The following is a 27,869-nucleotide window of genomic DNA, read 5'->3' on the forward strand; positions in this document are numbered from 1 at the left end:
GGCGTAACACCTCCTCAGAGGTGTGATAGATCAGACGAGGAACAATAATCACCTGTACGCAAAACTGAGATTGATTAAACACGTTTAGGGATAGGCAAGGCGTTACTCCGAAGTCTGAACAAACCCATTTAGCTCCTGGTGTCGGGATAGCCCATTTGTCATTTTGATTCTTGTGTTTCTTTATGTTAGCTTTAGTGATTGTTTGATTACACAAGGGCTGATATTGTTCGGGCACTGTACCTATACATTTTCCTTGACCTGTTAGCAATTGAATAGTAATTCCTTGCGTATGGTTCCTCTGGTCATCCCATGGGCATTCTTGTGGGTTTGAACCACTAGACCATTGAATCCTATCTGGTATTCCGATTGCCTCAAAATATGGGGGTCTAACATTGTAACATAACCAGCACTCCTTAGTTAAATTTGGTTTGCTTTCATTAAGGGTATGATAAGAGGCTTGCATTAAATCCCATAAGGGGTCTTTAGACTCTGACACTCCTGAATCCCTAACTAAAGAGAACTCAGTCACCGTGTCATTAGTTGTTTTATCTGTTACTGATAGGGAGTTTGGACGAGTGGTTGTAACACTTGTGGGGACAATCTTTTTCTTAGGGAAAGTGGGTGAATTCAATACTTTATTCGGCCCAACAGGGAGTGAATCATATGGTATTTTAATTTTTCTTATGAGAAAGTGCCCTCCCCAATCCTTAGGAATTCCTGCATAGACACGTATTCCCCATGTTCGTCCTACTAACATGTTCGTCTTCTAGGGGATGCAATACTTGAAATTTGATGTGGGTACAGACTTTTTTGTTACGTGGAGCTACATAATCCACGTCGCGCAGACCTGTAAGATCTACACCCGTTTGTTCAGGTACACATCCGTTAGGAGTCCAGGTTGCTTTTATATATTTATCAGGAGCCTTTACTGTCCAGCCCGAGGCTATTGTCTCACATCCCCAATAACCACAATAATAGTGTCCGGGATAATTACAGTAAGGCTGTCCAGAGGCCGGGCATAAATAAAATGGAGGTCCTTTTTCACAAGGTATTGGTACTAAATTACAAAGTTTCACTACACATTCAGGTGGCCCTGGGTTGCTAAAAGTGGCTATTGTTTTCGTTCCTTCCCAAGATATTAGTTCCCACTTAAATGGTTCATGTGGGTTTCCCCCTTTTGCTTGGGTTATTATCAATAGCACAATTAATGGTATACCAGGAAAAAGGGTGTTTGTTAATTTTGTTAATTTAAGTATATTCTTACCAGTCCTGGGGAAGTTCGGCCATGGCTGCTTTTGCATCCCATTTTTCTGGCTCTTTTCTCCACGGTTTGTTTCTCCTCTGCCTCGCCCGTCGACTCGGTTGCTTCGAGCCACGGGGTGTACCATCTTCTCGGCAGCAAGGGAATTCTTCAGGAGAATAGCTGTTGCGGGCTTTTTGCCTGTTTACATAGGCTTCCTACTTCGCAGCTTTAATTAATGGGGCCGAGCAAGACACGGTTAGTACTTCCCTCCTGCACTTTATAGCCAAGATTTCAGCTACAAAGGGGACTGGTTCGGTGGAGTGGTAACAATAATATTGAGGGTTTATTCCTTTGGCAAAAATTTCCCACCACTCATGGGATTCTCGAATAATTTCTTGTTTAGACTCTAATTGTTTTAATTTCCACTCCGTAAGAGTTCTTTGAATTTTCCAACACTGTGTGCAAACTCCTATTGGAGGGTATCCATATTCACAGTGTGTCCACCATTTATTCTGGCATACCTTACACCTGAAACAAGCAAATGGATAACAATTGCAGTTCAAATTATTACATCTAATTCATATATCTAGAGTGCATACATTATTTGCATCAGCCTATCTTCTTATACTTGATATTGTGTGGTTGCATAAGTTTAGCAATTTCCTTCAACACACTTTGTACGCTTCCATATATAATAGATAAAAAAAGAAATAATTATAGCAAATATAAACAACAATACACACTTTATACCAAAAGGTAATGCGGCAAAATAATCAAATAAAGTCTCTATCATTACGTTATCTTTTCAGGGTTATCTTGGTGTCACCTGGAGTACTGATTACTTTCCAGTGGGGTCTCGTCACTGGGCCTTTAATGCGACTAGCATGAGTCCATCCACGCTCAGCAGTCCGGACAGCCGTTTCTGTTGTAAGCAGAACAAGATAAGGTCCCTCCCAATTGGGTTTTAGGGTTTCTTCTTTCCACGTTTTAACCAATACCCAGTCCCCAGGTTTAAGAGTATGAATGTTTAAGTCCAACGGTGGTCGTTGTACAATCAGTCCATGTTCCCAAAGCTTGTTACGATGTTCTGCTAATCGTGAAACGTATTCATTAATCACACGGTCTCGAATTAAAACATTTGTTTGTGGACTTTCAATTCTATAGGACATTCCATACACCATTTCAAACGCTGATATTCCTACATCTGCTCGGGGTCTGGTTCTGAGAATGAATAGCGCCATGGGTAGGCACTTAATCCATGATAATTTGGTTTCTATCCTTAATTTAGTCAAAATAGTTTTGATTTCTCCATTCATCCTTTCAACTTTTCCCGAACTTTGTGGATGCCATGGCGTATGGTATTCCCACTTAATACCCAAGCTTTCTGTTAGATCTCTAACAATTTTTGACACAAAGTGTGTTCCTCTGTCCGAGTCGATTACTTCAGGTACTCCATATCGAGGTATAATGTGTTCAAGTAACACTTTAGTAACTTGGTTAGCAGTTGCCTTGGAGGTAGGAAAAGCCTCAACATAATGTGTTAAATGATCCACCATTACTAATAAATATTTGTAACGCCCTACCCTGGGTAGTTCAGTAAAATCCACTTGTATGTGTGAGAAAGGTCTGTATGCTGGGGAACGTCCTCCAAGAGGCTTTTGTCTCATGTTGTTTCGATTAACCTTTTGACAGGTCTCGCAGGCTGCCGTGACTGTCTTTGCTATGTTATATACGCCTATACAGGCAAACTGTTGATTGAAATGATCAACTAACGCCTGGGTTCCCCAGTGTGTTTTACTATGTATTTTTGAAAATATTTCAAGTGCTATGCCCTTCGGCAAAACTTCTCTCCCATCTGGCAATATGTACTTACCATCCTGTTCCTTAGCTCCCATTTGTTCTCGTTTTTCCTTTTCTGCAGACTCAAACCTCAAATTTTTACTAACAGGTATTTGTTGTATAGTTAAAATCGTACTATAATTGCCTGCCACTCGTTTTGCTTCTGTATCAGCTGCATTATTTCCCCTAACTTGGTAACTCGTACCTCGCTGGTGTCCCTTTATATGTACAACTGCTATTTTATTCGGCATTTTTAATGCCTCCAGAACTCGCCGAATTAATTCCGGGTGTATCAGTTCTTTTCCCTGTGAGTTAACGAATCCTCTGTCTCCCCATATTTTCCCAAAAGTGTGCACTACTCCGAACGCATAGCGTGAGTCTGTATATATAGTTCCATCCTTTCCCTTCAGTGACACTAATGCTTTCCACAATGCATACAGCTCACAGGCTTGAGCCGACCAGCTGGCACTCAGGGGGCCTGATTCTATTGTCTTAAATTCTCTTTTTTCCAACTTAACGATGGCATATCCGGACAATCGTTTACCTTCCACTATTCGTGATGACCCATCTGTAAATAATACTTCTCCACATTGTAGTTCTTCTTCTTCTAAGTCTGGCCTAATGCGTGTCTGCTGTTCAATTGTTTGAAAACAATTGTGCAATAGTTCATTACCTTCTCCTGGGTACAAAAATTCAGCGGGGTTAACTGCTCCAATAGTTTTCAAAGATAGTTTAGGGGATTCTATAAGTATTCCCTCATACTTTAATAATCGGCTATCTGTAAGCCATTTTTCTGCTTTTTGTTGTAACACTCCCCTGATATTATGAGGCGCATATAAGACAACTTCTCCATTAAAGGTAATGCGATTCGTTTCCTCAAGTAATAAGGCAGCAGCAACAATGATTTGTAAACAACTCGGCCAACCCCTGCTCACAGGGTCCAACAGCTTTGATAAGTATGCCACCGGTTTCTTTTGTCCGGCCCATTCCTGAGTTAATACTCCGAATGCCGTTCCTTCATATATGTTAACAAATAAATGGAATGGCCGCTTTAAATCTGGGAGGCTTAAAACCGGTGCTTGGCTTAGCTCCCTTTTGAGACTGGCAAACTGCTCTTGATCCTGAGGGGTCCACTTGGGCATTTTGTCTTTAGACAGTTGTTCATATAAGAATTTAACTTTAAAGCTGTAGTTCTCTATCCATTGCCTACAATACCCAAATAGCCCTAATGCCTGCCGAATTTGCCTCTTAGTGACAGGCATAGGTAATTCCAGAATTCCTTTAATGCGCTCTGGATCCAATATCTTCTTGCCGTTAAACAAATAATGCCCCAAATATTTCACTTTTTCCTCCACAAATTGTAACTTTTCTTGTGATACCCGTAGTCCCTTTTGTGCAAGAAAGTTTAGGAGCCGAATGCTTTCTTTTCTTACATCCTCCTTATTATTCCCTGCTATGAGCAGATCATCTACATACTGTAACAGCACGTTTCCCGTTTGTACCTGGTATTCTTTTAAGAGCTCTTCCAGGGCCTGTCCAAACAGATTAGGGGACTCAGTGAACCCTTGGGGGAGCACGGTCCATCTCAATTGCTGTTTACGGCCTGTCTCTATGTCTTCCCATTCAAAGGCAAAATAATCACGGCATTCTTCTGCCAGTGGACAGGCCCAAAAGGCATCCTTTAAATCAGCCACACTATACCAGGAGTTATGGGGTCCTAGCTTGCTTAGCAGTGTGTATGGATTTGCTACTACAGGGAACCGGGCGATAGTTCTTTTGTTTATTTCCCTTAGATCATGTACGAGCCGATATTTCCCATTTGGTTTCTTCACAGGCAGAATGGGGGTGTTAAAGGGTGACATACAAGGCTCTAAGAATTCCTTGTGCTAACAATCGATCGATTTCTGGTTTTAATCCCCTCCGTCCTTCTAGGGATATGGGATATTGCCTTACCCTCACAGGTATGTGGGGTTCGGAAATTTGGATTTTAATCGGTGGGATTTCCAGTCTACTAATTGTGTCCGGAGAGTACCAGACACCGGGGTTAATTTGTTTTTGATCATCCACGGTCAAAGGATAAGCAGACACTGTTAGCTCTTGATTTTTCACTTTAATTTCTAATTGCAATTCAACAATTAAATCTCGTCCTAACAGATTAAATTCTGCTTCAGGGACGAGCAAGAGTTCACCCATTCCAAATTTATTTTCAGTTTCGAATACCACATTTTTGATTTTGCTTACTTTAAAGGGTTCTCCTTTTGCCCCAATTACTTGTACTTTTTCAGGGGAAACTTTACATCCCTCAGGTATTTGCTTAATAGTTGATTTCTCAGCCCCAGTGTCTACTAAAAAGGTGAACTCTTGTTTATGGGGACCTATTTTTAATTTTATCAAGGGCTCATGATGACTCCGGTCCCCTAAGATATAGAGCCCCTGACTCTCCTAATCCGTTTTCAATATTTCCTCATCCCTGATCCTTTCTCTGCAATTCTGTTTTATATGTCCCCTTTTTCCACAGTAAAAACAACATCTCTGTTCCTTCTTCACTACTACGTTCCCTTGTTTCGTTCCAGCAGATCTGTGTTCACCAGTTTGCCCTTTGCGATCCTCTCTGACTGCTGCTACCATCATTTTTACTTGTCGCTTGCTGCTCTCTTCTTCCCGCCTTACGTAGACTTTCTGAGCTTCCCTCAATAATTCATCCAAGCCTCTATTCTGCCAGTCTTCTAACTTTTCAATCTTCTTTCTGATATCTTCCCATGATTTTGCCACAAACTGAGTTTTGAGGAGCGCTTGCCCTAAAGGGTCGTCTGGATTTACCCCAGAGTACAGCTGAAGGGCTTTCCTCAGTCGTTCCAGCCACTCAGTAGGGCTTTCATCTTTCTTTTGCATTTCATTAAATGCTTTATTGATATTCTGGCCACGGGGTACTGCTTCCCCAATCCCCTGGATTACTATAGTTCTCAGGTCCTGCATATGAGTTCTATGCACTGGATCCTGATTATCCCAATGAGGTCTTTGGAGTGGCCATTTAATATCTGCTTGGGGTCCCTGGGCATGCTGAGCATCCCACAGTCTCATTCCTGCTCGTCTAATCATATCTCTTTCCTCGGTAGTAAATAATTGACCAAGGATAGATTGCATCTCATCCCAAGTATAAAGGTTTGGTCCCAAAAATGGATTTAATCTTTCTGCCACTCCGAGTGGGCCTTCAATTAAGTTTCCCATCTCGGTTCTTTTAAAATCTCGTAGGTCAGCCGAGTTTAGGGGTACGGAAATATATCCGATCACAGGTTGAGGTCCCCCCATGGGTATTTCCCTTAGGGGGTACATTTGAGCTGCCCCTTTCTGACTTCTAGTTATGCGTCTAGGAAGAGGGGGAGACCCTTGTTCCGACTCTGGTGGGGGAGTGGGCGCTCTGGGGACCTCTGCGGGAGCAGGAGGAGGAATGTAAGGAGGGGGGGTTAGAAGGGTTTCGTCCAACTCTTCCTGCTTTTTCTTTTGTTTAGTTTTCATTTCATTCAGTGGGTAAAGTCTAGCTCCCGGTCTTTCTAGCCACACTTCCGCATATCGACTCTCCTCCGGGTTAAGGGGTTTTTTATTATTAACCCAGAGGTTTAATTGCTGTCTTACCCAATCTTCTTCTGACCCATAGACTGGCCAAAAGACATTTTTAGAAATCTTCTTCCCTCCCCATATCTTAGTACAATATTCTATCATCTTCTGCTTATCTTTCCCTAGGGTTCCAAGGAAATATCTCCAATTGTCTAAGATATATGCCAGAGGGGTATTCTTAGGTACAGTGGGTACCCTTCCCATGGGAGTCGAAGGCTTGCTGCCCTTCGCCCCCATCTTCTGGAATATCCACAAACATACACTCACTCGCTCCCCTTGTTCCTGGCCCAGTCCCTCGCGGGAGATGGGAAACGCAGTACTTAAGAGTCCGCACTCGCTTGGTTCAGTATATCGAACCTCTCACTCGTTATATCCCAGGAAACCCAATCCCGCCCGAACGGCAAACCCGCAAACAAATTCGCAATATACTTACGCGTCCTGCGTCTTCGTCCGGACTCCCGTGCACAGAATTTTTATGGGATTTTACCGGTTTCTCCTTTGCTCATTATTCTAGAATTTAGGTTCGTCGGTAAGGTTGGAGTAAGCTGTTGGTCGCGGGGCCGCGAAATGTCGCGGGGCGCCTCCCCGGAGGACCAAAGCCCACCGTTCCTTATCCGAGTCACGGCACCAGAAATTGTTATAAATTGAGACCACAACGGATCATAATCCAATTAAAATTTTATTAATTATAGCAAGTAGAATATGAGCAAAAACAGCGCTGGACGACAGGGGAGTCTGCGCTCCGCCCACTGCCGTCCTGAGCACTTCAAACAGTCCCTTTTTATACATCTTTACTCCCGTGTTCATGAGGTAGTGGAGGTACTCTGCGCATGCTTCAGTTGTTGTTAGGGGGTCGTTTTCTGCCTTCTGGTGGTCGTTGAGGCCGAAGTAAGAAGTCTTCCTCCTTTGTCCCATAGTTGACCCCTCACTCATATGTCCTTATATGGGGTAGTTTGTCCTGTTTCTGTCGGTTCCTGGACATCTGGTGGTTATCTTATCTTGCACAAGCGGTATCTTGTGGCTGTTTATATCTTTTGCTGTCTGACCTTTACATTGGGCCTAACATAAATCTTTATAAACAATACCCTAGTCCATAGTTTCTCACACTGTCTGACCTTTACATTGGGCTTAACATAAATCTTAATAAACAATACCCTAGTCCATAGTTTCTCACATTCCCCAAACAGTATCACATTTAGAGCAGAGGATAATCGTTCCTTTCTACCCCAAACTCTTGGCTGGGGACACGTTGCAGTGCTATCAAACTAGCAGACCGCAACAAGGCTTTAGCGTTGGCCATATTCTACTGCCGGTGCTGTAGCACCTTCCTCCAGAGGCCAGACCACACTGCTCCTCCTCCAGCTGACACCCTCTCCCACAAGCCACAGGGCTATTTAACCCCTTAGCGGGAACCAGCTACACCTGCACATCGCCCATGTCAATCAACCCACTGCCTCTGAGGCAAGGCCACAGCTGCGTGTTATCAATGCTAATCAACCCACCGCCTTCATTCCTCTACAGGGACAAGCTCACCAAGCACATTTCCACCACCCACAACTGGCTGCTAAAATGTCATTCGCACAGAGCAACGTGTGGGAAAAAAAATAAAAAAAATTCCTCCAGGACACATCAAAGTAATTCCACTACTGTTCAGGCTCCCAAGGTACTTTCACCCGTTCAAGCCATCGCAAGGCCTGACGGCCCATTTCTCTCCTTGTACCACCACCACTCCAGAAAAGCAGAGGAAATGTGATGGAGACAGCACACTGGGTGAGCTACAGAGCCCCTGATACCATCTACTAAACACGAAGAGTGTGAGCATGGGAAGGACTAGAAAGGCACTCCACTTACCGTTTAGCTGCTTTCTTGCCAATGAGGTGTCGGTGGAATTGGTGGTCAGCCTTGATTATTGCGTAATCCGTCCCGTGGATCTAAAAAGAATTATATCTTTTATATCTATCTATATATGTATGGATGTACATTATTTTATATTATAATATATAGGGCCAGGTAGGACAGGCCACCGCTTCTGTCTCGTGCCCTAAGTAACTGCCTACTACCAGTATTGGCACTGACTCGCCAGCGGTCAGCTACAAGCACTTCTGCTCTTCAGCAGAGCACAAGCATTCCTCTGCTTTGAGAAGAGAGCATTGTGCTCATGAAACATTGAAAAGACTTACTTCTACGCCTCTCCAGCTATAACCAAGAGAATCCTTCCTTCTCCGCACCAAAAAAATAATGCTGACTTTTCAAGGATGCTATGGATGAGGTTCATAACCAAGGGGTGTCATCCACCTGGCCACACAATTTGTCTCCTGCAAGTACGATTAAGCATGCCAAGACATCCTATGGATGTGACAAACACCTCATCACCTCTGCTCTGTTGCCCCTTCTTCCCCCAGTTTCTTACTGGAACTAGTAACTCCAGCTCACCAGTTCCTTGAGCATGGCTTCAATCGGTTCCTGAGCCACATGCACATCTTCTGTAGGTCCTTCCAAAGTGATGTTATCCTGTGGCGAGCAGCCTCACAGTTTGCCCTCTTGCCTGTGATAACAATTGTCTCCGAGTTGCTGTTCTTTGCTGGGAGATCAATTTTGGTGTTGCTTTCTTTACGGATCTGCCACAAAGGGAAAAAAAAAAAAAAAATCATCTCAGAAGCGTCCCATGTCAGAAGAAAAAGCCTCGCAGGCTATATTGGACATCACCAATGGGCAGGAGAGAGCATCCAGTGGGATTTTGCTGCAGGCAGTGATCATCACGAGCACTTGAGTTAGGAGCAATATCTCACCTTCTTGATGTTGGCACCTCCTTTCCCTACGATGTTCTTGTGGAACTGTTTGCAGATGGGGACAGAAATAGAAAAGCTGTTTTCAACCTAAGGGAGAAAGGAAGGGAGAACTGAAGATTACACTGTCGTGGCAAGGGAGGCCCGACTTCAGGAACTCTGATAAACGAGCTTTTGAAAAGAGGCTTAGACCCAAGGAAGTTCTCTATACGAGGGACTTGTAAGACTAAACAAAGGCAAGGACGTTCCCCTATAGCCTTCCCATAACAGGTACTACCCCCTGCCTCCATTCAGCCAAAACAGCGTCGACAGCTCCCTCCTCTTGAGGTGTTTTAGCTCTACCCAAGCCAGTAGAGCTCTGCTTTGCCCCAGGGTTATCCAGGCACGGAGGAGGGAAGTGCAGGCAGAAGACCTCCTTACCAGGTCTGCCACCGTCTTTTGCATGTACTCGGTGCACTTCTCCACCTCGTTTTTGGGACCTCGGAGTTGGACGATGTCACTCTTGTGTGCAGGGTCTGGGAAGTTGATGATAACCTGCAGGAGCGGTCATTTAGAGTTAGCTCAAGCAAAAGCAAGAACCCTTGTGTCAGACACATGCAAAGGTTGGGGGGATCCTACACGTGCCCTTTTCCCATTCAGAAACGGGGAACCGTGTTAGCGGCCTCTGGCTAAAAGAACTATCTTCTCAGACACTTGCGCTACAGAGCCACTAAAGTTACGACTTCTGTGACGACAGGCCTACTACCCATGTAGGAAAGAACCCCTCTGGATTCCTCCTCTCCTACAAAGCCTTACCTCTGGGAATTGCTCCCGGATTTCCCAGACCCGCTCAGCCTTCTGCCCAGTGATGGTCCGGTGGAATTTCTGCTCAACGATTAGGTCCGCAGCGTGTTCATTTTCCTGACGGGAACAGAGGGCACACTGAGTGTTCAGCCGGAGAGCCGTCTACTTTGACTTAGCGGTTTGCTGCCCGACGGTTTACTTGCCAGCACTGTCCCTCTTTTCTCCAGACCAAATTCACTCTGCGTTGACAGAGAAGGGCTACCCGAGGGAACAGGGGAAGACATTTGTGAAGAGGAACTTGCACTTGTCATGAGATCCAAGTGCTCCGTGGGCAAGGGGCACACACTCGCACCAGAAGGTTACAAGGGAACACGAGAGCCCAAACCCTGCAGTCTCCCAAACATCACGTCCTACCCACTCACCATACGGGAAGCGAGTTCCAGCAGCTCGCTCTTGGCCTGTGGGACCCCCTGTGGGTCTCCTTCCATTCTGATCGGGTTGCTCTTCTCGTTGTCCGGGGGAATGCGCACAGACACCTTGTACAGATCCTTCATCCTGTTCACTTCGAGGCAAGGACTGTGGTGACGCCGTCTGCTAGGCAAAGACCTGGAAGCAAGGCACCTGGATTATCACTGCTCAGAGGCTGATGAAGAAGTAAAGCCGCCTCTGGGAAGGGCTCGGTGGGGTAGGGTTGAGCCAGGGGAAATTGCCTCTTCCCCCTGGAGTTCAGCGAGAGCAGACCTGTGCCACACGAGAGCCTGTCCAAGTAAATACCGTGGCATCTACAGAGCCCATTGTTCCCTTGTCAGAGCCAGGCGTGTTTCTTCCCCAAACAGTATCACATTTAGAGCAGAGGATAATCGTTCCTTTCTACCCCAAACTCTTGGCTGGGGACACGTTGCAGTGCTATCAAACTAGCAGACCGCAACAAGGCTTTAGCGTTGGCCATATTCTACTGCCGGTGCTGTAGCACCTTCCTCCAGAGGCCAGACCACACTGCTCCTCCTCCAGCTGACACCCTCTCCCACAAGCCACAGGGCTATTTAACCCCTTAGCGGGAACCAGCTACACCTGCACATCGCCCATGTCAATCAACCCACTGCCTCTGAGGCAAGGCCACAGCTGCGTGTTATCAATGCTAATCAACCCACCGCCTTCATTCCTCTACAGGGACAAGCTCACCAAGCACATTTCCACCACCCACAACTGGCTGCTAAAATGTCATTCGCACAGAGCAACGTGTGGAAAAAAAAAAAAAAAAAAATTCCTCCAGGACACATCAAAGTAATTCCACTACTGTTCAGGCTCCCAAGGTACTTTCACCCGTTCAAGCCATCGCAAGGCCTGACGGCCCATTTCTCTCCTTGTACCACCACCACTCCAGAAAAGCAGAGGAAATGTGATGGAGACAGCACACTGGGTGAGCTACAGAGCCCCTGATACCATCTACTAAACACGAAGAGTGTGAGCATGGGAAGGACTAGAAAGGCACTCCACTTACCGTTTAGCTGCTTTCTTGCCAATGAGGTGTCGGTGGAATTGGTGGTCAGCCTTGATTATTGCGTAATCCGTCCCGTGGATCTAAAAAGAATTATATCTTTTATATCTATCTATATATGTATGGATGTACATTATTTTATATTATAATATATAGGGCCAGGTAGGACAGGCCACCGCTTCTGTCTCGTGCCCTAAGTAACTGCCTACTGCCACTATTGGCACTGACTCACCAGCGGTCAGCTACAAGCACTTCTGCTCTTCAGCAGAGCACAAGCATTCCTCTGCTTTGAGAAGAGAGCATTGTGCTCATGAAACATTGAAAAGACTGACTTCTATGCCTCTCCAGCTATAACCAAGAGAATCCTTCCTTCTCCGCACCAAAAAAATTAATGCTGACTTTTCAAGGATGCTATGGATGAGTTTCATAACCAAGGGGTGTCATCCACCTGGCCACACAATTTGTCTCCTGCAAGTACGATTAAGCATGCCAAGACATCCTATGGATGTGACAAACACCTCATCACCTCTGCTCTGTTGCCCCTTCTTCCCCGAGTTCCTGTTCTCCTTCATAATACCTAGTTGTTCTCTCATTATGAATCCTCCCTTCCCCTTATCAGTGTCAATGGAATCATCGTTCCATGGACAATGAGTCGTCCCTTTCCCCCGCTTGGTCCGAGAGTATTACCTCTGTTCAGTGGCTTGATCCAGGGTGATAGTGCTCGTTCTAGGCGCTGTAAAAAGCGAAATCTATATCCTATGTCCTGATTTTGGGTATCTAACATTAATGCAAAACAGTAATCCTCACACAGTTTTTATTTCATTCTGTAGCGTCGGTGTCGGTATCGGCTGCCTGCGGTAAAGGTTCACGGAAAGGTCTTACATTCTTCGCTGGGATCCATCTAGGTCCTTTTTCTGTAGAGACACAAGCATAACCTTTTCCCCGTGTAACAAGAGGATATGGTCCCATAATTTTACCTGTTTCTGCATCTCGGACCGATACCGGGCCTTTAACCCGTGCCTCGACGGAGGTAGCTGCAGTGAAACGTCGACCTATCGGTGGGTCGTTATCTATTCAAGAACAATTCAAAAAATTAAAAACATACAACGCTTTCTGTAACCGTTCCTCGGGAATAGCCATGCCCATTCCCCCTTTTTGTTGTTGTCATAAACGTTTCAGAGACCGATGAGACCCTTCAATGAGAGATCGACCGGTGGGGGAATGAGCAATGCCGGTAATGTGAGTTCTACCCCATAGGGCAAAAGAGGTTTTTACAGTTGTTGAAACGTAAAGATAAAGACCGACAACGGTCCAGCTTAAGGGAATACCTAAAGCAGCAAAAGCACGCATTAAATGTCTACGAACAGCTCGTGCCTTTTCTCCTGTGTGACACGAGGCAACCAAGGCACCTGAAAATGTATCAATGGAAGAGTGGATATATTTAAGGCTACCAAATTCAGAATCATGCGTGACATCTGTTTGCCATAACGGTAGGCTTTGTAATCCTCTAGGATTAGCTCCTGCAGCAACTGATGGGAAAGAATGTTTTTGACAGTCGGGACAGACAGCAATAATACTTGATGCTTGTTGAGCAGCAAGGCCAAACTGTCGCTTAAGAGCTCCAGCGTTTCGATGGAAAAAAAGAGTGCCTTCGCTTAGCTTGTGCAATACGGTCTGGCAGTACTTGAACTGGTCACGGCAATAGGTCAGCTCGTCGATTGCCTTCTGCAAGAAAACCAGGTAGCGAGGTATGAGACCTAATATGCATAACAAAATAAGGCGCAGATCGAGAGTCCAAAAGGAAAATAAGTTCCTGTAACAGGGTAAAGGGTTGTGAATGCGAAACACTCCGCAGCACAGAAGCTTCAGCTCGTGGAACAATACCTGCAACATAAGCAGAATCAGTAACAAGGTGGAGTGGTACATTCCATTCTCGGAAAACACGAACAACTGCATTCAGTTCTCCTGTTTGAGGTGAACCGGAGACCGTCTCTATGTCCGAATCCCATTGCCTCCGTTGATCATCCCACCACAGAAGAACAGATTTATGCGATTGGCCCGATCCATCTGTAAACACAGTAAGCGCCGGTAAGGGTTGTTCGCTTCTTCTGGGTTTTAACATCAGACGAAAATCAACGTTAAACAGTTTGTGTGAAGGTGGATGGGAAGTTATTCGACCTGTATGTTCTCGCCCGGCACCTCCCCGGGACCTACAGCTTGACAAACTATTGCTGTACAATTCAACCACGAGAACCTCTAACACCTTTACCGCTCAAACCTAGCCTTCTCCTTAACATCTTATATATCCCATAAACACCACCTACCCAAAACCTCAGCACTAAAATCATATTAACCCAAACCCCCCATACACACACGCCCCTAAGACTATAGGCGCCCAAACAGCCAACGAAGCCAACGAAACCAACGAAACCACGTCCCCGTAGCTTACAATCCAAAGCGTGGCACTGAAGATGCCAAGATGGCGTCCAATATGAAAGCCGAGGACAAAAGACTTAGCCCTAACCTTACGGTTGGCTCCTGCTAGACCTAGACGTGCAAGTATCTGCGGCCCAGTGTAAATGCCCTAGGCCTCCTGCTAAGACCGAAGGAGCAGGCATCAGGCACACGCTACCAACTGCAGCCCAAGACGCCTTGCTCAGCCACACCCCCACGGGCACTCAGCAGTAATTAACAGTAAGCAAGAAGCGCAAGCTTGACTTAGTCACGGCAACCTTCAGGGTTGGTAAATCTCGTGCCAGCCGCCGCGGTCACACCAGAAACCCAAGCCAACAGTCACACGGCGTAGAGAGCGGACCAGAGCCTGTCAGAATAACTAGGAAACCGAAACACAACTAAGCTGTCGTAAGCCCGAGATACCCCTAAGGCCAACCTAAAGATGATCCTAGTAAACCTGACTGCGGCCAATGAAGAGACGGGACGCAGCTTGATGCAAGCAAATGTCAATGCGTTGTGCAGAAGCACGAGGTTTTATACGCTTGCAGAAGCTGCGCGTTTTAAACCAATTGCTTCTTGAGGCTAAGCCTTGCATACTAGGCAATCCCTGATTGGTGGTTAACTACCGGCACTTAACAGCAAGGTGTTACCTTTCCTTGGCGCCATCCGTCTCCCACTCCCCTGTGCTCTGTAACCATGCCCCATCATGTTGTTAATTGTTGTCTAGACAAGCTCGAGCACACTCCCCTCAGCTGACCGATTGCCACGCGTGGTCCTAGTTTCCAGCCCGCTCCTGCACCTCCCCCTTCCTGTTGCACAAAAGAACCTTTGAAAGCGAACGAGGAAAAACAAGGCCTAAGCAACAGAACAAATAAAAAACCAACTAAGACATATTATCACTGTCAAAATAACCCACTGCCTTTGTTCCGTACAATTCTACAATTTCCCCTTTTTGTTTTTGAACAGCTAGTACCAGGTTTGCCATGTTCCGCAGGGCCCTTGCAAACATGACAGCAACCAAGGTAATAGCAAACAAACAACACTGCCAATCGAGTGAATGGATGCCAGAAAAGGCTGAAATTTTCTCAGATTTTGATAACATGTTGCTGCAGTGGGGCGCCTAAAATCCACGCAGCACATACCATCAAAATCCTCACAGCCACGTCCTTGAACCAACAACAAAAAGCAGCGGCAATTTTGACTCACATGCTTAACTGCCTACCAAACAAGGTGATTGAACTCTTTAATGCTTTCCCTGCTGTTACTCTGCATAAGAGAAGAAGCGCTGCGACACGTTCCCATCCTAGCCTCCTACTACATTAGCATCTACAGAAAGACAATGCTCGACATGCAAAGTGTAAACAACATCACCTTCTTTTGGATTAACGTTATACGTAGGCGGAAGGGCACACCAAACAAGAACCGTTTCCGTCAAAAAGTTCGAAACATAGCATGCCTTCTCTGAACATACCTCTGGGGTCATCCCCTTCATTCCCTCCTTTTGATGCAAAGAGAGACACTTTACCCTAACAGAGAAGCCCCTGTTTACATCTCTGAGCCAGGACACAAGCCGCAGCTGTGCGCGCCACCAGGCTCAGGGCAGAAACCACTCCTGTAGTTACCTAACTAGATATCTCGACAAGCGTGCAGACACCTATTAAACACTAAATAACCATGTTTATCGTTCCTGTTCTCCTTCGTAATACCTAGTTGTTCTCTCATTATGAATCCTCCCTTCCCCTTATCAGTGTCAATGGAATCATCGTTCCATGGACAATGAGTCGTCCCGTTCCCCCGCTTGGTCCGAGAGTATTACCTCTGTTCAGTGGCTTGATCCAGGGTGATAGTGCTCGTTCTAGGCGCTGTAAAAAGCGAAATCTATATCCTATGTCCTGATTTTGGGTATCTAACATTAATGCAAAACAGTAATCCTCACACAGTTTTTATTTCATTCTGTAGCGTCGGTGTCGGTATCGGCTGCCTGCGGTAAAGGTTCACGGAAAGGTCTTACATTCTTCGCTGGGATCCATCTAGGTCCTTTTTCTGTAGAGACACAAGCATAACCTTTTCCCCGTGTAACAAGAGGATATGGTCCCATAATTTTACCTGTTTCTGCATCTCGGACCGATGCCGGGCCTTTAACCCGTGCCTCGACGGAGGTAGCTGCAGTGAAACGTCGACCTATCGGTGGGTCGTTATCTATTCAAGAACAATTCAAAAAATTAAAAACATACAACGCTTTCTGTAACCGTTCCTCGGGAATAGCCATGCCCATTCCCCCTTTTTGTTGTTGTCATAAACGTTTCAGAGACCGATGAGACCCTTCAATGAGAGATCGACCGGTGGGGGAATGAGCAATGCCGGTAATGTGAGTTCTACCCCATAGGGCAAAAGAGGTTTTTACAGTTGTTGAAACGTAAAGATAAAGACCGACAACGGTCCAGCTTAAGGGAATACCTAAAGCAGCAAAAGCACGCATTAAATGTCTACGAACAGCTCGTGCCTTTTCTCCTGTGTGACACGAGGCAACCAAGGCACCTGAAAATGTATCAATGGAAGAGTGGATATATTTAAGGCTACCAAATTCAGAATCATGCGTGACATCTGTTTGCCATAACGGTAGGCTTTGTAATCCTCTAGGATTAACTCCTGCAGCAACTGATGGGAAAGAATGTTTTTGACAGTCGGGACAGACAGCAATAATACTTGATGCTTGTTGAGCAGCAAGGCCAAACTGTCGCTTAAGAGCTCCAGCGTTTCGATGGAAAAAAAGAGTGCCTTCGCTTAGCTTGTGCAATACGGTCTGGCAGTACTTGAACTGGTCACGGCAATAGGTCAGCTCGTCGATTGCCTTCTGCAAGAAAACCAGGTAGCGAGGTATGAGACCTAATATGCATAACAAAATAAGGCGCAGATCGAGAGTCCAAAAGGAAAATAAGTTCCTGTAACAGGGTAAAGGGTTGTGAATGCGAAACACTCCGCAGCACAGAAGCTTCAGCTCGTGGAACAATACCTGCAACATAAGCAGAATCAGTAACAAGGTGGAGTGGTACATTCCATTCTCGGAAAACACGAACAACTGCATTCAGTTCTCCTGTTTGAGGTGAACCGGAGACCGTCTCTATGTCCGAATCCCATTGCCTCCGTTGAAAACCTTAGGAAGACAGGAATTGAACCTGCACAGAAGAGATCAAAGCGCTCCATACTCCCCTTACATTACTTCCCAGTAGGGTCAGCTAAACAAAAGCTATCGGGCCCATACCCCGAAAATGATGGTTTAACCTCTTCCTCTACTAAATGAGCCCCGTCACAAAACTAACGTTCTCCTTAAGCCTTCTACTAGGAACAACCATCACAATTTCAAGCAACCACTGACTGCTAGCCTGGCCTGGACTAGAAATCAACACCCTTGCCATTATCCCCTTCCTTTCAAAATCACACCACCCTCGAGCTATGGAAGCTGCAATCAAATACTTTCTCGTCCAAGCAACCGCCTCCGCATTAATCCTCTTCTCAAGCACAATCAACGCACAGTTCACCGGACAATGAGACATTCCGCGACTAAGCCACCCAACAGCCTCCCTACTACTAACTACAGCAGTCGCAATAAAACTAGGCCTAGTACCCTTTCACTTCCGATGTCCAGAGGTCATACAAGGCTCACCTATAACCACTGCCCTACTCGTCTCTACATGAATAAAACTCCCCCCACTCACTCTTCTTTTCTTAACTGCCCCCTCACTGAACCCACTCCTACTGACAACCGTGGCCATTGCATCCGCAGCCATCGGAGGGCGAACAGGACTTAACCAAACACAAATCCGAAAAGTCCTAGCTTTCTCATCGATCGCCCACCTAGGCTGAATAACCATCATCCTCATATACAACCCCAAGCTAACATTAATAACCTTCTACCTATACTCCTTAAGAACCGCCTCCATTTTCTTAGCCCTCAACACAACCAACTCGTCAAAACTATCCACAATAATAACCTCCTGAACAAAAATACCATCGCTAAACGCATCCTTGACGCTAGCACTACTATCCCTAGCCGGCCTGCCCCCACTCCCTGGCTTTTTACCAAAATGACTCATTATCCAGGAACTAACTAAGCAAGAGATATCAACCGCAGCCATAATTATTTCAATACTCTCCCTACAAGGTTTATTTTTCTACCTACGCCTTGCATATTGCTCCACACTCCCACCAAACACTACAAGCTTCATAAAACAATGATACAATAACAAATCCACAGGCACACCAATTGCTACCTTAATTTCTCTGTCAGTCCTCCTTCTCCCCCCTTCTCCCGCAATCCTGACCGTTACCTAAGAAACTTAGGATCCCCTGCCTACCAAACCGAAGGCCTTCAAAGCCTTAACTAAGAGTTAAATCCTCTTAGTTTCTGCCCACACCACTAAGGCCCGCAGGACACTAAACCTGCACCATCTAAATGCAACGCAGATACTCTAATTCAGCTAGGGCCTCCACGATAAGCCTAGACAGACGGGCCTCGATCCCATAAACTTCTAATTAACAGCTAGACGCTCAAACCAACGAGCTTCTGTCTACCAGACTCCGGCACACTCTCAGCGTACATCAATGAGTTTGCAACTCAACATGAACTTCACCACAGAGTCGATAAGAAGAGGAATTCAACCTCTGTAAAAAGGACTACAGCCTAACGCCTAAACACTCAGCCACCTGACCCGTGACCTTCATCAACCGATGACTAGTTTCAACAAACCACAATGACATCGGCACCCTATACCTACTCTTCGGAGCATGGGCAGGCATAGCCGAGTACCGCCCTCAGCCTCCTTATTCGAGCAGAACTTGGCCAACCAGGAACTCTCCTAGGAGACGACCAAATCTACAATGTCATCATCACCGCCCATGCCTTCGTAAGAATCTTCTTCACAGTTATAGCCATTATAATCGAAGGGTTTGGAAACTGACTAGTCCCCCTTATAATTGGAGCCCCAGACATAGCATTCCCCCGCATAAACAACATCGGTTTCTGAACTACTTCCTCCGTCCTTCCTACTGCTCCTAGCGTCCTCCACAGTAGAAGCTGGAGTCGGAACAGGATGAACCATATACCCACCCCTAGCAGGCAACCTAGCCCATGCTGGCGCCTCAGTAGACCTAGCCATCTTCTCCCTACACCTCGCAGGTGTGTCTTCCATCTTAGGGGCCATCAACTTTAACACAACAGCCATTAACATAACCCCCCCTGCCTTATCGCAACATCCAACTCCCCTATTCGTATGATCCGTACTCCTATTGCCCTCACTTCCAGTCCTGGCCGCCGGCATCACCATACTACTGACCGACCGAAACCTAAACACTACATTCTGTGACCCCGCTGGAGGGGGAGACCCCATTCTCTACCAGCACCTGTTCTGATTCTTTGGCCACCGGGAAGTTTACATCTTAATCCTTCACGGCTTTGGAATCATCTCACATGTTGTAACGTATTACGCAGGCAAAAAAGAACCATTCGGCTACATAGGAATAGTCTGAGCTATACTATCGATTGGATTCCTGGGCTTTGTCATATGAGCCCACCACATATTCACTGTCGGAATAGACGTAGACAGCCGATCATACTTCATCTCCGCCACTATAATCATCGCCATCCCAACCGGCATTCAGGTATTCAGCTGACTAGCCACACCACACGGAGGCACCATCAAATGAGATCCACCGATACTGTGAGCCTTGGGCTTCATCTTCCTCTTCACACTTGCCAATAAGGTGTCGGTGGAATTGGTGGTCAGCCTTGATTACTGCGTAATCCATCCCGTGGATCTAAAAAGAATTTTATATATATATAATATTGTACGCACATACATACATATATATATATTATATAGGGCCAGGAAGGACAGGCCACCGCTTCTGTCTCGTGCCCTAAGTAACTGCCTACTGCCAGTATTGGCACTGACTCACCAGCGGTCAGCTACAAGCACTTCTGCTCTTCAGCAGAGCACAAGCATTCCTCTGCTTTGAGAAGAGAGCATTGTGCTCATGAAACATTGAAAAGACTCACTTCTATGCCTCTCCAGCTATAACCAAGGGAATCCTTCCTTCTCCGCACCAAAAAAATTAATGCTGACTTTTCAAGGATGCTATGGATGAGGTTCATAACCAAGGGGTGTCATCCACCTGGCCACACAATTTGTCTCCTGCAAGTTCGATTAAGCATGCCAAGACATCCTATGGATGTGACAAACACCTCATCACCTCTGCTCTGTTGCCCCTTCTTCCCCCAGTTTCTTACTGGAACTAGTAACTCCAGCTCACCAGTTCCTTGAGCATGGCTTCAATCTGTTCCTGAGCCACATGCACATCTTCTGTAGGTCCTTCCAAAGTGATGTTATCCTGTGGCGAGCAGCCTCACAGTTTGCCCTCTTGCCTGTGATAACAATTGTCTCCGAGTTGCTGTTCTTTGCTGGGAGATCAATTTTGGTGTTGCTTTCTTTACGGATCTGCCACAAAGGGAAAAAAAAAAAAAAATCATCTCAGAAGCGTCCCATGTCAGAAGAAAAAGCCTCGCAGGCTATATTGGACATCACCAATGGGCAGGAGAGAGCATCCAGTGGGATTTTGCTGCAGGCAGTGATCATCACGAGCACTTGAGTTAGGAGCAATATCTCACCTTCTTGATGTTGGCACCTCCTTTCCCTACGATGTTCTTGTGGAACTGTTTGCAGATGGGGACAGAAATAGAAAAGCTGTTTTCAACCTAAGGGAGAAAGGAAGGGAGAACTGAAGATTACACTGTCGTGGCAAGGGAGGCCCGACTTCAGGAACTCTGATAAACGAGCTTTTGAAAAGAGGCTTAGACCCAAGGAAGTTCTCTATACGAGGGACTTGTAAGACTAAACAAAGGCAAGGACGTTCCCCTATAGCCTTCCCATAACAGGTACTACCCCCTGCCTCCATTCAGCCAAAACAGCGTCGACAGCTCCCTCCTCTTGAGGTGTTTTAGCTCTACCCAAGCCAGTAGAGCTCTGCTTTGCCCCAGGGTTATCCAGGCACGGAGGAGGGAAGTGCAGGCAGAAGACCTCCTTACCAGGTCTGCCACCGTCTTTTGCATGTACTCGGTGCACTTCTCCACCTCGTTTTTGGGACCTCGGAGTTGGACGATGTCACTCTTGTGTGCAGGGTCTGGGAAGTTGATGATAACCTGCAGGAGCGGTCATTTAGAGTTAGCTCAAGCAAAAGCAAGAACCCTTGTGTCAGACACATGCAAAGGTTGGGGGGATCCTACACATGCCCTTTTCCCATTCAGAAAAGGGGAACCGTGTTAGCGGCCTCTGGCTAAAAGAACTATCTTCTCAGACACTTGCGCTACAGAGCCACTAAAGTTACGACTTCTGTGACGACAGGCCTACTACCCATGTAGGAAAGAACCCCTCTGGATTCCTCCTCTCCTACAAAGCCTTACCTCTGGGAATTGCTCCCGGATTTCCCAGACCCGCTCAGCCTTCTGCCCAGTGATGGTCCGGTGGAATTTCTGCTCAACGATTAGGTCCGCAGCGTGTTCATTTTCCTGACGGGAACAGAGGGCACACTGAGTGTTCAGCCGGAGAGCCATCTACTTTGACTTAGCGGTTTGCTGCCCGACGGTTTACTTGCCAGCACTGTCCCTCTTTTCTCCAGACCAAATTCACTCTGCGTTGACAGAGAAGGGCTACCCGAGGGAACAGGGGAAGACATTTGTGAAGAGGAACTTGCACTTGTCATGAGATCCAAGTGCTCCGTGGGCAAGGGGCACACACTCGCACCAGAAGGTTACAAGGGAACACGAGAGCCCAAACCCTGCAGTCTCCCAAACATCACGTCCTACCCACTCACCATACGGGAAGCGAGTTCCAGCAGCTCGCTCTTGGCCTGTGGGACCCCCTGTGGGTCTCCTTCCATTCTGATCGGGTTGCTCTTCTCGTTGTCCGGGGGAATGCGCACAGACACCTTGTACAGATCCTTCATCCTGTTCACTTCGAGGCAAGGACTGTGGTGACGCCGTCTGCTAGGCAAAGACCTGGAAGCAAGGCACCTGGATTATCACTGCTCAGAGGCTGATGAAGAAGTAAAGCCGCCTCTGGGAAGGGCTCGGTGGGGTAGGGTTGAGCCAGGGGAAATTGCCTCTTCCCCCTGGAGTTCAGCGAGAGCAGACCTGTGCCACACGAGAGCCTGTCCAAGTAAATACCGTGGCATCTACAGAGCCCATTGTTCCCTTGTCAGAGCCAGGCGTGTTTCTTCCCCAAACAGTATCACTTTTAGAGCAGAGGATAATCGTTCCTTTCTACCCCAAACTCTTGGCTGGGGACACGTTGCAGTGCTATCAAACTAGCAGACCGCAACAAGGCTTTAGCGTTGGCCATATTCTACTGCCGGTGCTGTAGCACCTTCCTCCAGAGGCCAGACCACACTGCTCCTCCTCCAGCTGACACCCTCTCCCACAAGCCACAGGGCTATTTAACCCCTTAGCGGGAACCAGCTACACCTGCACATCGCCCATGTCAATCAACCCACTGCCTCTGAGGCAAGGCCACAGCTGCGTGTTATCAATGCTAATCAACCCACCGCCTTCATTCCTCTACAGGGAGAAGCTCACCAAGCACATTTCCACCACCCACAACTGGCTGCTAAAATGTCATTCGCACAGAGCAACGTGTGGAAAAAAAAAAAAAAAAAATTCCTCCAGGACACATCAAAGTAATTCCACTACTGTTCAGGCTCCCAAGGTACTTTCACCCGTTCAAGCCATCGCAAGGCCTGACGGCCCATTTCTCTCCTTGTACCACCACCACTCCAGAAAAGCAGAGGAAATGTGATGGAGACAGCACACTGGGTGAGCTACAGAGCCCCTGATACCATCTACTAAACACGAAGAGTGTGAGCATGGGAAGGACTAGAAAGGCACTCCACTTACCGTTTAGCTGCTTTCTTGCCAATGAGGTGTCGGTGGAATTGGTGGTCAGCCTTGATTATTGCGTAATCCGTCCCGTGGATCTAAAAAGAATTATATCTTTTATATCTATCTATATATGTATGGATGTACATTATTTTATATTATAATATATAGGGCCAGGTAGGACAGGCCACCGCTTCTGTCTCGTGCCCTAAGTAACTGCCTACTGCCACTATTGGCACTGACTCACCAGCGGTCAGCTACAAGCACTTCTGCTCTTCAGCAGAGCACAAGCATTCCTCTGCTTTGAGAAGAGAGCATTGTGCTCATGAAACATTGAAAAGACTGACTTCTATGCCTCTCCAGCTATAACCAAGAGAATCCTTCCTTCTCCGCACCAAAAAAATTAATGCTGACTTTTCAAGGATGCTATGGATGAGGTTCATAACCAAGGGGTGTCATCCACCTGGCCACACAATTTGTCTCCTGCAAGTTCGATTAAGCATGCCAAGACATCCTATGGATGTGACAAACACCTCATCACCTCTGCTCTGTTGCCCCTTCTTCCCCCAGTTTCTTACTGGAACTAGTAACTCCAGCTCACCAGTTCCTTGAGCATGGCTTCAATCTGTTCCTGAGCCACATGCACATCTTCTGTAGGTCCTTCCAAAGTGATGTTATCCTGTGGCGAGCAGCCTCACAGTTTGCCCTCTTGCCTGTGATAACAATTGTCTCCGAGTTGCTGTTCTTTGCTGGGAGATCAATTTTGGTGTTGCTTTCTTTACGGATCTGCCACAAAAGAAAAAAAAAAAAAAATCATCTCAGAAGTGTCCCATGTCAGAAGAAAAACCCTCGCAGGCTATATTGGACATCACCAATGGGCAGGAGAGAGCATCCAGTGGGATTTTGCTGCAGGCAGTGATCATCACGAGCACTTGAGTTAGGAGCAATATCTCACCTTCTTGATGTTGGCACCTCCTTTCCCTACGATGTTCTTGTGGAACTGTTTGCAGATGGGGACAGAAATAGAAAAGCTGTTTTCAACCTAAGGGAGAAAGGAAGGGAGAACTGAAGATTACACTGTCGTGGCAAGGGAGGCCCGACTTCAGGAACTCTGATAAACGAGCTTTTGAAAAGAGGCTTAGACCCAAGGAAGTTCTCTATACGAGGGACTTGTAAGACTAAACAAAGGCAAGGACGTTCCCCTATAGCCTTCCCATAACAGGTACTACCCCCTGCCTCCATTCAGCCAAAACAGCGTCGACAGCTCCCTCCTCTTGAGGTGTTTTAGCTCTACCCAAGCCAGTAGAGCTCTGCTTTGCCCCAGGGTTATCCAGGCACGGAGGAGGGAAGTGCAGGCAGAAGACCTCCTTACCAGGTCTGCCACCGTCTTTTGCATGTACTCGGTGCACTTCTCCACCTCGTTTTTGGGACCTCGGAGTTGGACGATGTCACTCTTGTGTGCAGGGTCTGGGAAGTTGATGATAACCTGCAGGAGCGGTCATTTAGAGTTAGCTCAAGCAAAAGCAAGAACCCTTGTGTCAGACACATGCAAAGGTTGGGGGGATCCTACACATGCCCTTTTCCCATTCAGAAAAGGGGAACCGTGTTAGCGGCCTCTGGCTAAAAGAACTATCTTCTCAGACACTTGCGCTACAGAGCCACTAAAGTTACGACTTCTGTGACGACAGGCCTACTACCCATGTAGGAAAGAACCCCTCTGGATTCCTCCTCTCCTACAAAGCCTTACCTCTGGGAATTGCTCCCGGATTTCCCAGACCCGCTCAGCCTTCTGCCCAGTGATGGTCCGGTGGAATTTCTGCTCAACGATTAGGTCCGCAGCGTGTTCATTTTCCTGACGGGAACAGAGGGCACACTGAGTGTTCAGCCGGAGAGCCATCTACTTTGACTTAGCGGTTTGCTGCCCGACGGTTTACTTGCCAGCACTGTCCCTCTTTTCTCCAGACCAAATTCACTCTGCGTTGACAGAGAAGGGCTACCCGAGGGAACAGGGGAAGACATTTGTGAAGAGGAACTTGCACTTGTCATGAGATCCAAGTGCTCCGTGGGCAAGGGGCACACACTCGCACCAGAAGGTTACAAGGGAACACGAGAGCCCAAACCCTGCAGTCTCCCAAACATCACGTCCTACCCACTCACCATACGGGAAGCGAGTTCCAGCAGCTCGCTCTTGGCCTGTGGGACCCCCTGTGGGTCTCCTTCCATTCTGATCGGGTTGCTCTTCTCGTTGTCCGGGGGAATGCGCACAGACACCTTGTACAGATCCTTCATCCTGTTCACTTCGAGGCAAGGACTGTGGTGACGCCGTCTGCTAGGCAAAGACCTGGAAGCAAGGCACCTGGATTATCACTGCTCAGAGGCTGATGAAGAAGTAAAGCCGCCTCTGGGAAGGGCTCGGTGGGGTAGGGTTGAGCCAGGGGAAATTGCCTCTTCCCCCTGGAGTTCAGCGAGAGCAGACCTGTGCCACACGAGAGCCTGTCCAAGTAAATACCGTGGCATCTACAGAGCCCATTGTTCCCTTGTCAGAGCCAGGCGTGTTTCTTCCCCAAACAGTATCACATTTAGAGCAGAGGATAATCGTTCCTTTCTACCCCAAACTCTTGGCTGGGGACACGTTGCAGTGCTATCAAACTAGCAGACCGCAACAAGGCTTTAGCGTTGGCCATATTCTACTGCCGGTGCTGTAGCACCTTCCTCCAGAGGCCAGACCACACTGCTCCTCCTCCAGCTGACACCCTCTCCCACAAGCCACAGGGCTATTTAACCCCTTAGCGGGAACCAGCTACACCTGCACATCGCCCATGTCAATCAACCCACTGCCTCTGAGGCAAGGCCACAGCTGCGTGTTATCAATGCTAATCAACCCACCGCCTTCATTCCTCTACAGGGACAAGCTCACCAAGCACATTTCCACCACCCACAACTGGCTGCTAAAATGTCATTCGCACAGAGCAACGTGTGGAAAAAAAAAAAAAAAAAATTCCTCCAGGACACATCAAAGTAATTCCACTACTGTTCAGGCTCCCAAGGTACTTTCACCCGTTCAAGCCATCGCAAGGCCTGACGGCCCATTTCTCTCCTTGTACCACCACCACTCCAGAAAAGCAGAGGAAATGTGATGGAGACAGCACACTGGGTGAGCTACAGAGCCCCTGATACCATCTACTAAACACGAAGAGTGTGAGCATGGGAAGGACTAGAAAGGCACTCCACTTACCGTTTAGCTGCTTTCTTGCCAATGAGGTGTCGGTGGAATTGGTGGTCAGCCTTGATTATTGCGTAATCCGTCCCGTGGATCTAAAAAGAATTATATCTTTTATATCTATCTATATATGTATGGATGTACATTATTTTATATTATATATATAGGGCCAGGTAGGACAGGCCACCGCTTCTGTCTCGTGCCCTAAGTAACTGCCTACTGCCACTATTGGCACTGACTCACCAGCGGTCAGCTACAAGCACTTCTGCTCTTCAGCAGAGCACAAGCATTCCTCTGCTTTGAGAAGAGAGCATTGTGCTCATGAAACATTGAAAAGACTTACTTCTACGCCTCTCCAGCTATAACCAAGAGAATCCTTCCTTCTCCGCACCAAAAAAATTAATGCTGACTTTTCAAGGATGCTATGGATGAGGTTCATAACCAAGGGGTGTCATCCACCTGGCCACACAATTTGTCTCCTGCAAGTTCGATTAAGCATGCCAAGACATCCTATGGATGTGACAAACACCTCATCACCTCTGCTCTGTTGCCCCTTCTTCCCCCAGTTTCTTACTGGAACTAGTAACTCCAGCTCACCAGTTCCTTGAGCATGGCTTCAATCGGTTCCTGAGCCACATGCACATCTTCTGTAGGTCCTTCCAAAGTGATGTTATCCTGTGGCGAGCAGCCTCACAGTTTGCCCTCTTGCCTGTGATAACAATTGTCTCCGAGTTGCTGTTCTTTGCTGGGAGATCAATTATGGTGTTGCTTTCTTTACGGATCTGCCATAAAGAAAAAAAAAAAAAAAATCATCTCAGAAGCGTCCCATGTCAGAAGAAAAAGCCTCGCAGGCTATATTGGACATCACCAATGGGCAGGAGAGAGCATCCAGTGGGATTTTGCTGCAGGCAGTGATCATCACGAGCACTTGAGTTAGGAGCAATATCTCACCTTCTTGATGTTGGCACCTCCTTTCCCTACGATGTTCTTGTGGAACTGTTTGCAGATGGGGACAGAAATAGAAAAGCTGTTTTCAACCTAAGGGAGAAAGGAAGGGAGAACTGAAGATTACACTGTCGTGGCAAGGGAGGCCCGACTTCAGGAACTCTGATAAACGAGCTTTTGAAAAGAGGCTTAGACCCAAGGAAGTTCTCTATACGAGGGACTTGTAAGACTAAACAAAGGCAAGGACGTTCCCCTATAGCCTTCCCATAACAGGTACTACCCCCTGCCTCCATTCAGCCAAAACAGCGTCGACAGCTCCCTCCTCTTGAGGTGTTTTAGCTCTACCCAAGCCAGTAGAGCTCTGCTTTGCCCCAGGGTTATCCAGGCACGGAGGAGGGAAGTGCAGGCAGAAGACCTCCTTACCAGGTCTGCCACCGTCTTTTGCATGTACTCGGTGCACTTCTCCACCTCGTTTTTGGGACCTCGGAGTTGGACGATGTCACTCTTGTGTGCAGGGTCTGGGAAGTTGATGATAACCTGCAGGAGCGGTCATTTAGAGT

Source organism: Falco cherrug, chromosome 16, assembly GCF_023634085.1.
Source record: "Falco cherrug isolate bFalChe1 chromosome 16, bFalChe1.pri, whole genome shotgun sequence".
Taxonomy (NCBI): Eukaryota; Metazoa; Chordata; class Aves; order Falconiformes; family Falconidae; genus Falco; species Falco cherrug.